Source organism: Zea mays, chromosome 4 (assembly GCF_902167145.1).
Source record: "Zea mays cultivar B73 chromosome 4, Zm-B73-REFERENCE-NAM-5.0, whole genome shotgun sequence".
In the NCBI taxonomy this organism is placed as follows: Eukaryota; Viridiplantae; Streptophyta; class Magnoliopsida; order Poales; family Poaceae; genus Zea; species Zea mays.
Window position 1 is genome coordinate 145,591,007 of NC_050099.1, and position 15,191 is coordinate 145,606,197.

Sequence of the window (15,191 nt, forward strand, 5' to 3'; positions counted from 1 at the left end):
ACCTCATTCAGGGGTCGATAATCCACACACATCCGTAAAGTTTGATCCTTCTTCTTGACGAATATGGCTAGACAACCCCATGGCGACGAGCTTGGCCGGATGAATCCTTTCTCAAGTAGATCTTGTAATTGAATCTTCAGCTCTGCCAGCTCATTTGGAGGCATTCAGTACGATCTTCTAGAAATAGGGGTCGTACCGGGCTTCAACTCAATTACAAACTCTACCTCCCTTTCAGGTGGCAATCCAGGCAAATCCTCTGGAAAGACATCGAGGAACTCGCATTCTACCGGAATATCCTTGATCTCCGGTATAATGGCTTCATAAACTCTGCCAGTAGTTTTGGTTGGAATGGGGATAGGCAAAAGAATTTCCTCTTGGTTATGACTCAACCTGATAATTCTCTGATCAGTGTTGAGAGTTGCTTTATGTTTGGCCAACCAATTCATGCCCAAAATCACATCTATGTCTTGGCCTTTCAGAACAATCATATTAGTAGTAAAGTCCCGTCCGGGCAATGTTATGGGCACCTGGAAAGCCACTTCTCTAGTAAATATTTGTCCCCCAGGTGAGTGAATTTTAAACCCTTCTTTTGATTCATGGTATGAAATGCAATGTTGCTCCACATTGCGGGATGATTGGCCACAAGGAACGTACCCATCATTACCGGCTCACTGTCCGGTGTGGTGGCCACTTGCGTATAATATATGTGTCCCGTCTTCTTTGTATTTTTGCCCATAATATTTCCCTTGGCTTGAGATGAATTCCCAGATCCTTGTGGATTGTTTGCTTGGTTCTGCTTCGGATAAGGGCAATCCTTGATAAAATGCCCAGACTTTCCACAATTGAAGCATCCCGTTGATGAACTGGGAAGGGCAGGGAATCGAGTGCCTAGGGCACCCGGCTGACTTGTTGCAGTGGGGGCAGTATTGGGACGGATAAATACTGGTTGCTTAAAAGGGAAGGAGGGTGGACGAGAGGAAGAGCAATTCTAGTTGAAAGGCCGGATGACTAACCGTTGCCTTTTCACCGGGCCCTGACTAGGCCTGTCACCTCCAAAACCCTTGGATTTTCCGGCGCCTGCATACTTTGCTTCAACTGCCAATGCTGTACTGACAGCTCTTCCATAAGTAAGATCGATGCAAGTTGTCATCTTTCTTTGCAGTCGATCATTTAAACCTCTCATAAAACAATTCTTCTTCTTCAAATCTGTGTTAACTTGATCGATTGCGTACTGGGATAAATGATTAAATTTATTGAGATACTGATTAACAGTATCCCCTCCTTGCTTCAGCTTCATAAATTCCTCATGTTTCAGGTGGAGGACTCCCTCAGGCACATAATGTTCTCTGAAGGCTAACTTGAATTCATCCCAGGTTACTTGATGACCAGCCGGTTGTACGACAACAAAATTTCCCCACCAGGTGCTGGCAGGGCCACGCAATTGTTGTGCCGCGAACAGAGGCTTCTGAGTTTCGGAACAACGAAGAAGTCCAAATTTCTGCTCGATGACGCGGACCCATTCGTCCGCTTCTAAAGGGTCTTCCGCCTTAACGAACAACGTTGGGCGCGTCTCGGAGAAGTCCAAGTAAGAGGTTTCACGGGGGCCCTATTGATAACCCCGCCCTCCTTGTTGTTGGAACTATTGACCCGCCATCTGTCACAGAAAACAGGTATTATCCGATGTCGCGTTTACCAAGGCGGCGATAGCCTCGGCAAGTGTGGGAGGGACTGGAGGTGGATTTGGCGTTGCCTCCCTCCCACGGGAGGTACTAGCTCCGTCCTGTGCACGAGTCCTGGAAGGCATCTGTGGCAACAACATTTGGAAACAATATGACATGCCAAAGAAAACCATCCATTTTACATTACTAAAAAGAGTAATGTTACAGACTCGAATTTTTACAACAGGATACACTACCTATTATACAATAGCACTACCTATTATACAATACACTACTTCTATTTCTACTATTACACCACTACTCCTGCTTTCGGTTGCTCCTGGTAGCCTCGTCGTCAGGTGTGGGAGACCATTCATCGACCAACCTCATAGAGGGAGGGGGCCTGAAAAGGTCCAACTCACCACCAAGCGCTTCTCCCGCTACATGTGAGGGTCCAGCTTCCGTCCCGACAGGATCCGCAATCACTGGGGTGCAGTTGCGAATATAGTACATGAACTTCTTCATGTAAAGTATTGCAATAAGTCAGCAGGTCATCAATGGCCGAGTTGAGCTCTGCTATTTGAGCTTGAGCTCGTGCCTCCTTGGCCCAGGAAAGCGAACGAGATTGAACTACCCAGTCGAGTGCTAAATCTCGGTCCGCGAGCTGATCTCGCAGGTGGCGGACGTCACTTCTCAACTCATTAATTCTGTCGCCATCTGCGACCCATATATCAGTCCTGCGGCAGAGTTCCGCTTGGAGCCGATTTACTTGTGCTTCAAGATCCCCTATCGGATCGTTACTTCCACTACTACTATCATCATGTCTTGGGGCCAGCTGATGACATGGCACACCAATCGGTCCAGTATGCTTGCGCGCAGTTCTCCTCGTGCGCGGCGGCATTTTTCTAAGGGGGAAAATTTTATTAGCATAATTCTTAGCATGATGCATGTGTAATTACAGAATCAACCTTAGTTGATTCACACCTTCTATATGTTGCACTCTTACTATCTGGTCTTTAAGATAAACTCTTCAGAAATACTTAGGTAAGAAGGGAAGAGATTTTCGAGATAAGTCTTTAGAAAATCCTTTTGAAGATGCCTCATAATATCTGCAGAGAAGGGCTTCGCTCCGATACCAGCTGTGACGGAACCTCCCAAGTAATTAGGCCCACCTACAGTTGTCCTTGTCCAACGGACCTCAGACAACCCTGTAGGTGCCCCTGAATCACTTGACAAGTTCGGTATCCGCTTTTCTTACTTTTCCCAAGAGCGTTTCACCCGTCACGCAGACATTACAAGCATCGGAGTTACGAGAATGCGGAAGCAATTACATATACTTACCTTTATTTAAAAGTAAGATAAAGTTGAATATTTACAGACCAAAATATATCCTAGGAGTGCAGAGTAATATTATTACATACCAAGGGAGGCAAAAACTCCTCCCGATAAGTTTTAAACAAAAGTTCTAATGGAGGATCTTTTCCTCCCGCACTTCATTCCTGGCGTTCTTCCTTTGGTACCACCTTAGAACAGAAGCAACAAAAGTTTGTCGCTTCCTCACCTAAAAACAATGGGGAATAAAACCCTGAGTATGGAATTACTCAGCAAGTCTTACTCGACTAAAGAAAAGACTCTCAAGGGTATGCTGGTTAAGGGAGTCAAGGTAAGGCTTCTCAATAATCAAAGACTCTGTTTTGCAGAAATGCTTACTAAAAGTGGATCCTTAAAAATCCAGTTTTATTTGTCAAGTTAAGTAAAATTACCTGCAACTAGAGTTCTTTCTACCCTAGTTCAATCACTTGACCTGCACTAGCCAATTTCTTAACAAACCTTTCATCTTTACTGGAGTTCTACGTATAGGGCAGTGACCAAGTCTTCATAACCGTGAAGGTACGGCGATCCGAATCGATTATACTCAGATGAGGATCTCCGATCACACGACATATGTAGCACTTAACCCTTGCATATGTCAACCCGCCACCGGGGTTCTTAAGACCAGATCAGGTTCACGCGAACCGAGAGCACAGATACACCACCGTCCAGCCTCTTGCCACGGAGGGTACACGCTACTCTCGCCACCGCTCCACGCCCATTCCGTGTTATCTTATTCTGGCATTAGTCTACCCGAGGCAAAGCTTACCCATGATGAGGCATGTGACCAGTTAAAGGGTCCTCGGTCAGCAAGCCTACATCGACACGGTCCTTAATCGACTCAGACGGAGACACTACACCGAGACTCTCTTCTCGTGCAAGTCACCCGCCCGGTCTCAGCTTAATCATTTAAAACCCAAAGCTTGGTACCTGGCAGAGGTACATCTTTTCCGATGTTGAACCCATCAAGGCCTTGATGGATCCACCATCAAATTTTATTTTTGAAAACATCCCACCCACTTTTGCCACATCATCTTTTGTAAAAACATTTTGTTTTCTAAAGCAAGGCTAAGCATCAAAATCTTTTTGTAAAACGGGTGATCAAGGAAGGTAATCAAATTCAAGGAAGGTAATGCAGGAATTGTTTTATCAATCAACTCCTATCACCTAATGCATCAAGCAAGTGAGAAAGATTTTAAAAACATCAAGGAGGGTGGCAAATGCACCGGGGCTTGCCTTCGTTTATAGGTGAGTCAGGCTCGGATCCGCAGATATCAAAGTAGAAACAATTTCCTGCCTGAGATTCCGAAGGTGGTGGTGGTGTCTTCTCTTCGGTTACTTCGACTTCTTCTTCGTTTTCTAAATATAACCATATAGGTACATATATAAGAATGAATGCCATGTAATGCTCATGAGAGTGCAAAGATATAATAGTTTATTATCAAAAGTCTTGAATACAACTTTCCTTCACGGAACTCCGAGAATTTAGGGTTTCCGGAGTCAGTAAAGGAATTCAAAGGGCAGGGGGTAAGGGTTTTGGGTTCTAGTATCAAACAAGGTTCAAATCAAACCAAAATCTACTCAAGGCTTCTAAATAATGTATAGAGCTCAAATAAAAAGTTTGGGCATTTTTGGAATTACCATTTATTTTCTAAAAATCCAAAACTAATGTTTTAAGCTACTTTAAATACCCCAAAATTCCCTATTTGCTCTAAAAATCAGTCAACTATTTTTATTAAATACTATAGAAAATAAGGAACCTAGTAAAATTGGTTTGACAATTTTAGGATTTTTCTACAATTTTCTAGGATTTGTTTATCTCTGGCAGAAAAAGAAAAAGAAAAACTTGCAATAGTTCTCGACCGATTCTAGCGTAGGCGGCCTAGGTCCACGAGGAAACGTGCGCGCGCCCGCGCCCGCGCTGGCGGTTTTATAGAAAGGCCCTTGGGGTTTTGATTAACTAGAACAGGGTTCGCTGCACTATTGCTATGAGTCACTGACAGTTTGCACTAAGGCCCTTGAAGTTCTATTCCTTTACACTGACTGATCCCTGACGGCGTCGAGCGTGGCCGAGCTCCAGCGAGCTCGTAGGCCGGCCGATTGGGGCAAGTACTGGCGCTCTACGTTGGTATAAACCAAATTCAGGCCTAGTGAAGGTTTTCCCTAAGTTAATTTCATAAACAACTATACCAATGTCTCTGACCACGGTGAGCGCGCGGATGAACTAACAATCTACACGTTCCCGGTGATTCATGGGATCTTAGCTCAATTGGGCGAGTTGGTGAGCATCACCAGCACACAGAGATGCTAAAACAAGAACAAGGATGGTATGATTAAACCTGTAGAGGACTGGCCACGGTGAGCTCGGTTCTGCGGTGGCGGAAACTTGATTTGGGGGAAAACTAAAATTCAAGCTCTCTGACGAACGATTGCTAGTGATTTTCGGTGGCTGGGTGTGTGATGACCTTGCGGGGCTGGCGAGGGCTTCAATTTATAGGGCTCAACAGCGGTGGCCGGGAATTTCAGTGGGGACGCGCGGCAGTCGGAGGAGGAAGAAGAGTACTGGCGCAGCGGCTTGGTGTCCAGCACCGTGGCAGTTACTCCGGCGAGCCACGAAGAGTCGCAAAGGTTCACGGTGACACGGTGGAAACACTCGGGTACGTGGCACAAGGCCGGAAGATGGCGGTTCACCGGCGAGCTTATCTGCTCAAGTCGCAAAGCAGGGGGGTACGACGGTGAGTCACCGGAGTGGCGTCCTGCGCACGGGGTGATGATCTTTTACCCCGCGATGCTATCCAGCAACTCCAGGCACGAATCCAGTCGCCAGTGACATGAATCGCGGAGAAGGATCGGTCGTCGGTGGTGGGGGACTGTCGCGCTGGCGTTCTAATCTTTATCAGGCACTATACCATGGGATGCTCCATTCAGTTAACCTGATAGCCATAGTTTAGGGCCAGATTTCTTTCAAATTTCTATGACAACACATCCAGATCTCTACAACAAAATTGTTCCTCTATAATAGCTCTACAACTTTGTTATAGCAACCCTAGGTAAATTCTCACTGGATCATAGTCGGAATGGCTCTCAAACTGGGATCTAGGTCACTGTCAATCTGAAGTTCAGACTGTATCAGCCTGACAGCCTGAATTCAGGCTTAATTATCTCCAATATCTTCTCAACAACTATGCTTACACTCTCAAGCAAAGTTGTTCTCCTTTGTTTGGTCTACAAGTTTGATGTGGTGACCTAGGGCAAATTCTTACTGGTTTGAAATTTAATAAGCTCCAAAGTTGAGCTTATAACACTGAAATTCAGACTTAGCATAGAACTCAAATGAGGTCCATTTTGCAATTAAGTCCAAAATCCAATATTTGGCTTACAAGTCCACACATTTGTGAACCAAATGACCCAAGATGCTTTAACTTCATAGTTTTTGCACTTTAGTCCAAAAGTGGACTAATTTTGCACTTAACCCCCTAGGGTTTGGATTTAGGGTTTTCCAGGGTCTCAATTAGGGTTCCTCGTATCTTAGGGTGTAAATGTAATGTAGATCCATCTTTGGTAACATTCTATGATTGTTTTATTTAAACCTTAGGGTTTTCTCAATTTGGGTCATGTTTTACCCTTTTGGTCCCTATTTAGGGTTAAGTCCCCTATTCCAGGGTTCTATTAGCAAAATGCCATAACAATACAACTTGCTTGAAATTTTTGCCTAGTGAATGCACTCTAAGTGTATCAAACATATGCAATGCCAATGCTTATGATGTTATGCTCAAGTTTTAGTTACAGTAACACCAGGGGTGTTACACCAACGGTCACCTACGGTGTCGGCCCAACGGCTAGGTGCACCAGACAGGGGGCACTAGACTGTCTGGTGTACTGCAGAGAAGGAGCAGCTTTTCTCTAACGGCTAGTTTTGTGTTGGGGGCTATAAATACACGCCAACCGGCCATTTCCTTGTGTGGGAGCCCAAGCAACATACTAAGGCATATAGTAGACATTTCTAAGTGCTCAAACACCCAAGTGCTTAATAGAATCACTCGGTGATTAGCGTATGTGCTTTGCGAAGTACTTAGGTTAGTTAGACCGCATTAGCGCTTGTTCTAGGTGAATCCTAGTTAGTTGAGTGAGTTTAGATAAACCACACAACCCCTCGGCTCTTGCACGAGCCGTTGTAATTTGTACCGAGTGGGGTGAGAGTTTTGCGAGACCGTGACAACCGCGTTTGTGTCACGGCCGCCACCGTGTATCGGAGGGAACGAGGCCCACGACGTTTTTAGCCGGAAGCTCGATAGTAGAGACGGTGGGGAGCGTCCGAGAGGAGCCGGAAACAGAGCACCACTTGCGCGTGGAGAAGGCCTGCGGCTCTCTACGGAGTTACTCGACCGAGGTGCTTGGCCCTCGCGTGGGCTTCCCTTTTCGTAGGGGCACCAACGAGGATTAGTCGGGACCTTGCAAGGTTCCGGATACCTCGGTAAAAATATCGGCGTCGTCCACGAGAATTTGCATCTCTACCTTGCTCTTTAAGTTTCCGCATTTATATTTTACATTTAAGTTTCAATCTTGTATTCATACTTATATAGTGTAGATTGAAACTTAGCCTTTGCGGTAGAAATAACAACATTTAGACGAAATCTAGTTTGCACACTATAGTTTGATCATATGCATATGTTTTGTTCTAGGGATTTATTTATGGCCTAGTTTAGTAAAAGTTTTGGAAGTCCTAATTCACCCCCTCTTAGACGTACATGTTTCTTTCATAGCTTAAAATAGTTGAGAGATAAATTGTTTGGTGGATTATATAATCTAGATATATAAATTATAATAATTCATAAGCAAGTCAATAGGTGCTTATATAATTTATAAACTGGATTATATAATCCCGGAAGGAAACAAACATATCCTCAATCATAGCTTTTAGTGGCTGCACCCTAGTGCTATTTCGGCATTTGTTTTTTTGTTTCTATACTAGCTAAAATTCTGTTTTTTTGTTGTGTGTCTGTAGTTAGAAACTGCAAGCAATCAAGGAAAAAGTTAGAAATGTTAGATCAAATCAAAATTGATTAGAGTAGGAGAAGTGAATCAAACTGATTTAAATCTAGGGAATATGAATATGTACACTAACATTACGGAGAGAAATCCAGAGACAAGCAAGGTCTAGGGAGGAGGAAAAACGCCGCCGGTACCAGTGTCCTGCTCAGTGCTTTCTAAGTTCACTATCCACTTTCTAATTCACTAGGTTTGGTGCATGAGGAACACAGGGCTGATGCTAGCCTGCACTGTGGGACACGAGCCTCTCTGATATCCCCGTGGATACATCAAACTAACTTAATTTTGCATTCGCCCATGCAGCATGAGCCTCCTATGTATAGTCAACCAAACATGAGCTCAAGTTCAATCAAAATATGTGATAGTTCAGGATGAGACGGTGCTGGGAACTAATCACATGGTATGACACTTGGTGAAGGCAGCGTTGAGTTGGGCAAGTGGCATTTCCCTAGGGAACAGAATGCCAGAGTTCTTCACTGTCTTCGAGGGATAGTAATGAGTTCTAAATTTTACACTATAATTTAAAAATCGGTTCGGATTGAAATCAGACTCTATTTCTATTTAATTTGAACTAAAATCAATTAATGATTCTAATTTATTATGAAGAAATATTTAGATGTGTGTCTTTGGGAAGTGGGATTCATGCTCGAACTGAGCAATTCTGTTGGCTTTTGTTAAACAGTACTCGTGTCTCATGGTAGGACCGTAGGAAGGAGGGAGAAGGTCTTGTTTTTGCTTGTGGGCGGGTCGCGTGCCAAATTTGCCTAGCAGGCCCAAAGACTGAATCCTAGAGCCTATAAACGTGGGGCTGAATCCCAGAGCCCATTAACACATCTTTCAGCCCATTAGGGTTTGAGAATCCAGCCTAACAAACCGCTGGGCAAACACCCACGGCGGCTATAAATTGCTGCCCCCTCTATTTCACTCTTGCGCCGCCGCCGTCGTCTTCTTCTGGTTTCTCCTCCTTTCCCGTCGCCAGACTTGATTTCGTGTAGCTGCGCTGCTCGTTTCTTCCGATTGATTTTGTTTTGATATATATATTTTGATACTTTTCCGTCGACACTTCAGTTGGCTTCGTCATCTGGTCGCTGGGATTTTCGGTCTCCGATCGGTTGGTTCCCAGTAGACTCGTTCCCTTGAAGCAACATCACCTGTTGTATCCTGAGTTCGCTCTCAACTTGTGCCCTCGGATTTTTCCGGCGCCGTAGGGCACGCGGCGACTCTTACATACATTATCAATCGAAAACCGAGTCAAACCATCGGCATCTTTGATTTTTTTTCAAAAAAGGAAGCATATTTTGTGGTTCGTGCTGGCAACGGTGATGAGTCCTACAGACCTGTAATGACTCCTGCGGAGATGATCGCATGGTCTATAAGAACATCTAAGGGACTGAGTTGTCTTTGAATTCCTAGTTTGCACTTTTTTGTAGTCAGCGAATGATTACGAATCCCTCTTGTTTTGTCTGTCTGGCTTCTCTTGATTTCGGTGTGCCTGCGAGCCTTGATGGTTTGTCGGCAGTGTCAAGAATGTGAAGCAAAAACAAGCGGTGTTCCTCTCGCTATCCGGCGCGGAATTCTCTGATGCGATTGGACGTCGAGGAACTACACTTAACTACTCTTTTATTTATATTTTTTCTTCGTGTTTTTATGTATTGTCAGAATTTTGTTTCATTAGTAAAACAGAATTGCATTTTCTTAATTGAACAGAGCAAACACTGAACACCGAACTGAATGGAGGAAATAGCATTCATACCTGATAAAAACCAGACTCTTGATTGTTTCTTTAGGACAAATGCTGCCGCCCATGGAGCAAACCTGATTTGTACTGTCTAAGTAGACCTAAGTATTTTAAGTGTATACTGAGACTAACCAGGTAACAAAAACTAACCAGGATAAATAAAAGTAATTAAGGATAAGTATAATAATTGTTTTCAAATAATTTTACAACCTAATGTAGTAAACATTTTAGGCAAATGGTGATTAAATTAATTATTTCAAACCGCATGAGTTTGATGTTGATGCTCACCTTTCTCAAAGGAACTTGGACCTTTGCTCAAAGGAACTTAGGTGGTGGTCAGGTTGAGTTTCTGACGTTCAACCTTATGTTCAACCTTCTTAGCGAAAATCTCCTACAGCTCTTTAGTACCTTCTACTGTTAGTTCCTCATTTAATGCAATATTCTACTGGCAATATCTTCTGGAATCCTATATGATTCTTATGTGCGATATGAGGGTAGATAGTACACGGTGCAGGAAATGCATGATTGTTTACCCTCACTTAATTACTCTCTTAATTACTCTACATTTAGCAAGGTTGGAGAAGTCCCACTTAGGTAAGGCTTATAAAACTTTCTAAACGAATTTACACCATAATTTATTTTCTGTTAGTTTCTAAAGTTTTTTTTTTCTGTTTTTAAATCATAACCCAAACTATTCCACAAAACTTGCACTTCATATCTCTTCCAAGATGACAAATAACATAAATAATGCATACAAAAATTCCCACAATATACTCATGTTGTTTACTATTTATTTCTATATTTCCAAGAAATCATCAACTTCACTTTCTAATTCCCAAAAGCCATTTCATCGATAGTACATACTCATAGTATATTTATCACATAAAGAATCTTATGAGAAATCTAACAAAATCGAAATTATATTTTTTTTGACAATTATTTTAATTACTATGAGTTTTGGAAGAAAACACATTTTCTTTATTTAAATGAAAACCCTATATAAAAGTGTATGGAAATCAACATGCAACATTTTTAACATATAGATCTATTCTCAAGACATCCAACAAAATTTGTTTCAACATTTTTGGAGTTCTAAAACTCAAGTTATTGTTTTCCAAAGCTTTTTTTGCATATAAAACCGAAAATAGAAAAAGAAAAGGAAAACGACTTTGCATGCTAGCCCCTAAACTTTACTCAAAAAAATTTCATAGATCCGCCCTTACTCCACTATTGACTTATGTCATTGACAATGCCAACCCCCTAGACTTCCCAGTCTTCTCACTCGCGGCCCTCTTCTCCTTCTCACATAGCACAGATAAAAAAATGCAGGCAGGTATGGAGCATGACAAATGTGGGCATGGAGAGCACAGAGGAGCCTTGAAACAGATCTTACTGGCAGCGAGCGACATGTTACAAGCTGGAGCAGGGACGCGGTGAACACAACGTTGAAGGACGACGACGAAAGGACGTGGTCGGCCTCGGGTCGAGGGAGCTCTGGCGCGGCGAGGTCACTTGAGGAACTTTGCGGTGGTAATGGAAGAAGGATGGCGACGAGGTCCGTGGAAGAAAGAAGGTGATAGAGGGCAAGGCCCGATCTTTCGTGACATAGGATAACTTGATTGGGTGGAGATCTCGATGTTGATGATTCAAGGCTCCGAACGAACGGATCCTGACAATCACTACACCTCTGCTCCGTTAGTTATCACCCGTGACACACGAGTGACCTCGCCACGAAGGTTTTATCCCTGCAAGCGCAATCAAGAACACAAGCAAGAATAGGAAGAACACAATCAAAACTGTATTGGTCAGGAGGTGGGGTCTCACAAACTGATGAACAACGATACTGTTCGATGACAGATATGATCTAAGAAAAATCCAAACCTAATGGTGGTGGTTGTTGCTGCTAATATAGAGTTTAGGGGCATGAAATCCTCTGGACTCGTCCTTAATGGGCTGCAACGCGATACACGACCATCAGCCCAACAGACGGTGTCACATCACCAAAAAAGAATCTAGACGCTCACATGTTTTTATGATTCCTGTTGACTCCAGATGAATTTTAGCTCAGGACTAGTTTGGTTGGTTAGCTTATCTCCTTAGTTTTCCAACCATAACAAGCCCAACCCAATCGGAGTTTAGATGTGTCATGGGCGTCCCTTTTAGTCCAGACTTGTCATGTAACCCGAGATGAAAGTGCAGTTCACTTGGACTTGATCTCGTCCCTGTTGTGGACGCCCTTGCCTCTCCTCCTTGAAACCTTGGCCTTTCCCAAGTACTTGCTGGTCCTCTCCAAGGTTCCTAATTAACAAAACATCCATGACTCCAAGTCTAAGCCCAAAAACACAATTGACTAAGTTAGAACGAACCTGGAGACTTAACTGTCGTGCATGTGAGCGTGTTATCGGTCCATGTATTGTATGTATTGAAGTGATGTCCTCATCAGAAGGGAGAGTGGGGAGTGAGGGAAATAGAGCAGTGGAGTGTGGAGAAGAGCTCGGCATGCTCCACAAGGGATTAAAGGCGAGTGGGCGCCGCACGGAGGCGTGCACGCGAGGAGAACAGTTGCACACGCCTAGAGCTCGATGACCACGTGTCCAGGTGCTTGACACTTGGTGGTGTTGTCAGGGATAATTTCAAATGGGAAATGACCACGAGATCGTGCGAGCTGGGTCATGTGCACCATAGCAAAGTTATTCTCCACACTTTTGGCTACAAGTTCTATACAACACTTAGGGCGATTAGGGGTGTTGGTCACTTGTTTTTTATTGCTGTGAATCAAGAACAAGGCAACACAATTATTAAATGTAAGGACCTTCGTCTCCGAAGCATTATCTCCTTTCAGGTATAATGAGCCTCAGATGAAGGTCTTGAAGAACGAGTCTTCATCATTCACAGATATAAAAACTTTATTACATATGTAATATTAAGCTATCTGATCATTTTCCATCATATATTAAACAATATTACAATCCATCTCCTATATTAACAAAATGATACAAAATGTACATTACATTTGTACCTTCGGCTTGCTCGAAGGTAGAAAGCGTGAGTACAATTCCAATCCAGCGTGAACAGTATGGGGTACTGTTCATCTATTTATAGGCATGGGACACAACCCAAACAAAAGTACATTTATGACCCCGATATCTACACATTATCCTAATACAAGCACCAAGGATTAACGGGTCTTTTCCTCTCTGGCTCAATGCCACGCCTGACCTTCGTAATCATCTTGAGACGAAGCTATAATCCTTCGGTACTTTGCGTATGTCTGTTGCAGCTTCGGTGCTCAGTCCCTTTGGTTGTAGATGATTTCTTCGTCCCGAGGACCTTCAGCAAAGAAGAAGACCCCCAACAGTAACCCTTCGCGGTGGTAGGTCGTTTTTTTTCATAACAAGCTCGATTCGTGAAACACACGAAGGCTTCTTAATGCCGAAGGTCCGAAAACACCTTCCCTGAGCTTGTTATTAAAAAACGAATAAAAAGTTACGGCCTATGTCAGTCCACCGATCAGTCAGTATGAGCAATGCGGCGGTTTGCCTTCTTCACCTGCAGGACTATATAAACAGATGAGCTAGTAAGAAGTTACCACAACATTCATTGCCATTGCATTGTTGTGCTGTTGAAATTTTTTACCGAAGCCAAAACTTTTTGTGCTTTGTGCATTTGCTGTCTAGTCTTCGAACAATCATCAAGCTAGTTGAAAGTTAGCTTCGTCTTAAGAAATAAAATGGCTCGAATCAGGTCTACTGCTAGGCTGACAAACGAGGGTGAAGAGACTGAGGCAACGAAGACAGCTCCAATTTCAGAAGTTATGAGGCGCTCTGGGTTGGTTGTTCAGGAAGGAGAAGCTTCTTTTGAGAAGAATACCCGTAATGTCGAAGCTGAGAATATTATTACCGAAGCTGGAAGTGATGACGAAGAGGACGATGGTATACTGAGTGAAAGTCGCCTAGAGGGGGGGGGGTGAATAGGGCGAATCTAAAATTTACAAACTTTAAGCACAACTACAAGCCGGGGTTAGCATTAGAATTAAATTCGAGTCCGAAAGAGAGGGCGAAAACAAATCACAAGTAAATAAGACAAATGACATGGTGATTTGTTTTACCGAGGTTCGGTTCTTGCAAACCTACTCCCCGTTGAGGTGGTCACAAAGACTGGGTCTCTTTCAACCCTTTCCCTCTATCAAACAGTCACTTAGACCGAGTGAGCTTCTCTTCTCAATCAAACGGGACACTAAGTCCCCACAAGGACCACCACACAATTGGTGTCTCTTGCCTTGGTTACAATTGAGTTGGAATCAAGAAAGAATGAAGAAGAAAAGCAATCCAAGCGCAAGAGCTCAAATGAACACAAGTCTCTCCCTCACGAGTCACTATTTGATTGGAATGATCTTTGGACTTGGGAGAGGATTTGATCTCTTTGATTGTGTCTTGTATTGAATGCTATAGCTCTTGTAAGGTGTTTGAAGGCTGAAAACTTGGATGCAATGAATGGTGGGTGGTTGGGGGTATTTATAGCCCCAACCACCAAACTAGCCGTTTGGTGGAGGCTGCTGTCGTATGGTACACCGGACAGTCCGGTACGCCACCGGACACTGTTCTATGCGCCAGCCACGTCACCCGACCGTTAGGGTTCGACCGTTGGAGCTTCTGTCTTCTGGGCCACCAGACAGTCTGGTGGTGCATCAGACAGGTCCTATAGACTGTCCGGTGCGCCTTCTGGCTCTGCTCTAACTTCTGCGCGCACTGTAGCACATTAACTTCCTCTGCAGACGACAATTGGTGCGAAGTAGCCGTTGCTCCGCTGGCACACCGGACAGTCCGGTGCTACACCGGACAGTCCGATGAATTATAGCGGAGTGACCACCAGAATTCCCGAAGGTGAGCAGTTTGGAGTTGAGTTCCCTGGTGCACCGGACACTGTCCGGTGGCACACCGGACAGTCCGGTGCGCCAGACCAGGGCACACTTCGGTTTCTTTTGCTCTCTTTGTTTGAACCCTTTCTTGGTCTTTTTATTGGTTTATTGTGAACCTTTGGCACCTGTAAAAACTTATAATCTAGAGCAAACTAGTTAGTCCAATTATTTGTGTTGGGCAATTCAACCACCAAAATCAATTAGGAAAAGGTGTAAGCCTATTTCCCTTTCAATCTCCCCCTTTTTGGTGATTGATGCCGACACAAACCAAAGCAGATATAAAAGTGCATAATTGAACTAGTTTGCATAATGTAAGTGCAAAGGTTGCTTGGAATGAAACCAATAATTATTTCTACTAGATATGCATGGATGGCTTTCTTCTAATTTAAAATTTTGGACCACACTTGCACCACTTGTTTTGTTTTTGCAATGTTTTGGAAATCCTTTTCAAAAATAT

The 15,191-nt window shown here is 43.6% G+C and overlaps 3 long non-coding RNA genes across 3 annotated transcripts; all 3 read left to right on the plus strand.

Moving 5' to 3' along the window:
- Positions 1-9,029: 9,029 nt before the first annotated feature.
- LOC103653779 (uncharacterized) lies at positions 9,030-10,361 on the plus strand. Its single transcript, NR_157435.1, has one exon. It is a non-coding gene; the product is annotated as an uncharacterized lncRNA (long non-coding RNA).
- Positions 9,392-9,480, plus strand: LOC111591498 (small nucleolar RNA SNORD25). The gene has a single exon (NR_157411.1). It is a non-coding gene; the product is annotated as a small nucleolar RNA SNORD25 (long non-coding RNA).
- LOC111591459 (small nucleolar RNA snoR136) lies at positions 9,547-9,688 on the plus strand. Its single transcript, NR_157412.1, has one exon. It is a non-coding gene; the product is annotated as a small nucleolar RNA snoR136 (long non-coding RNA).
- Positions 10,362-15,191: the final 4,830 nt, after the last annotated feature.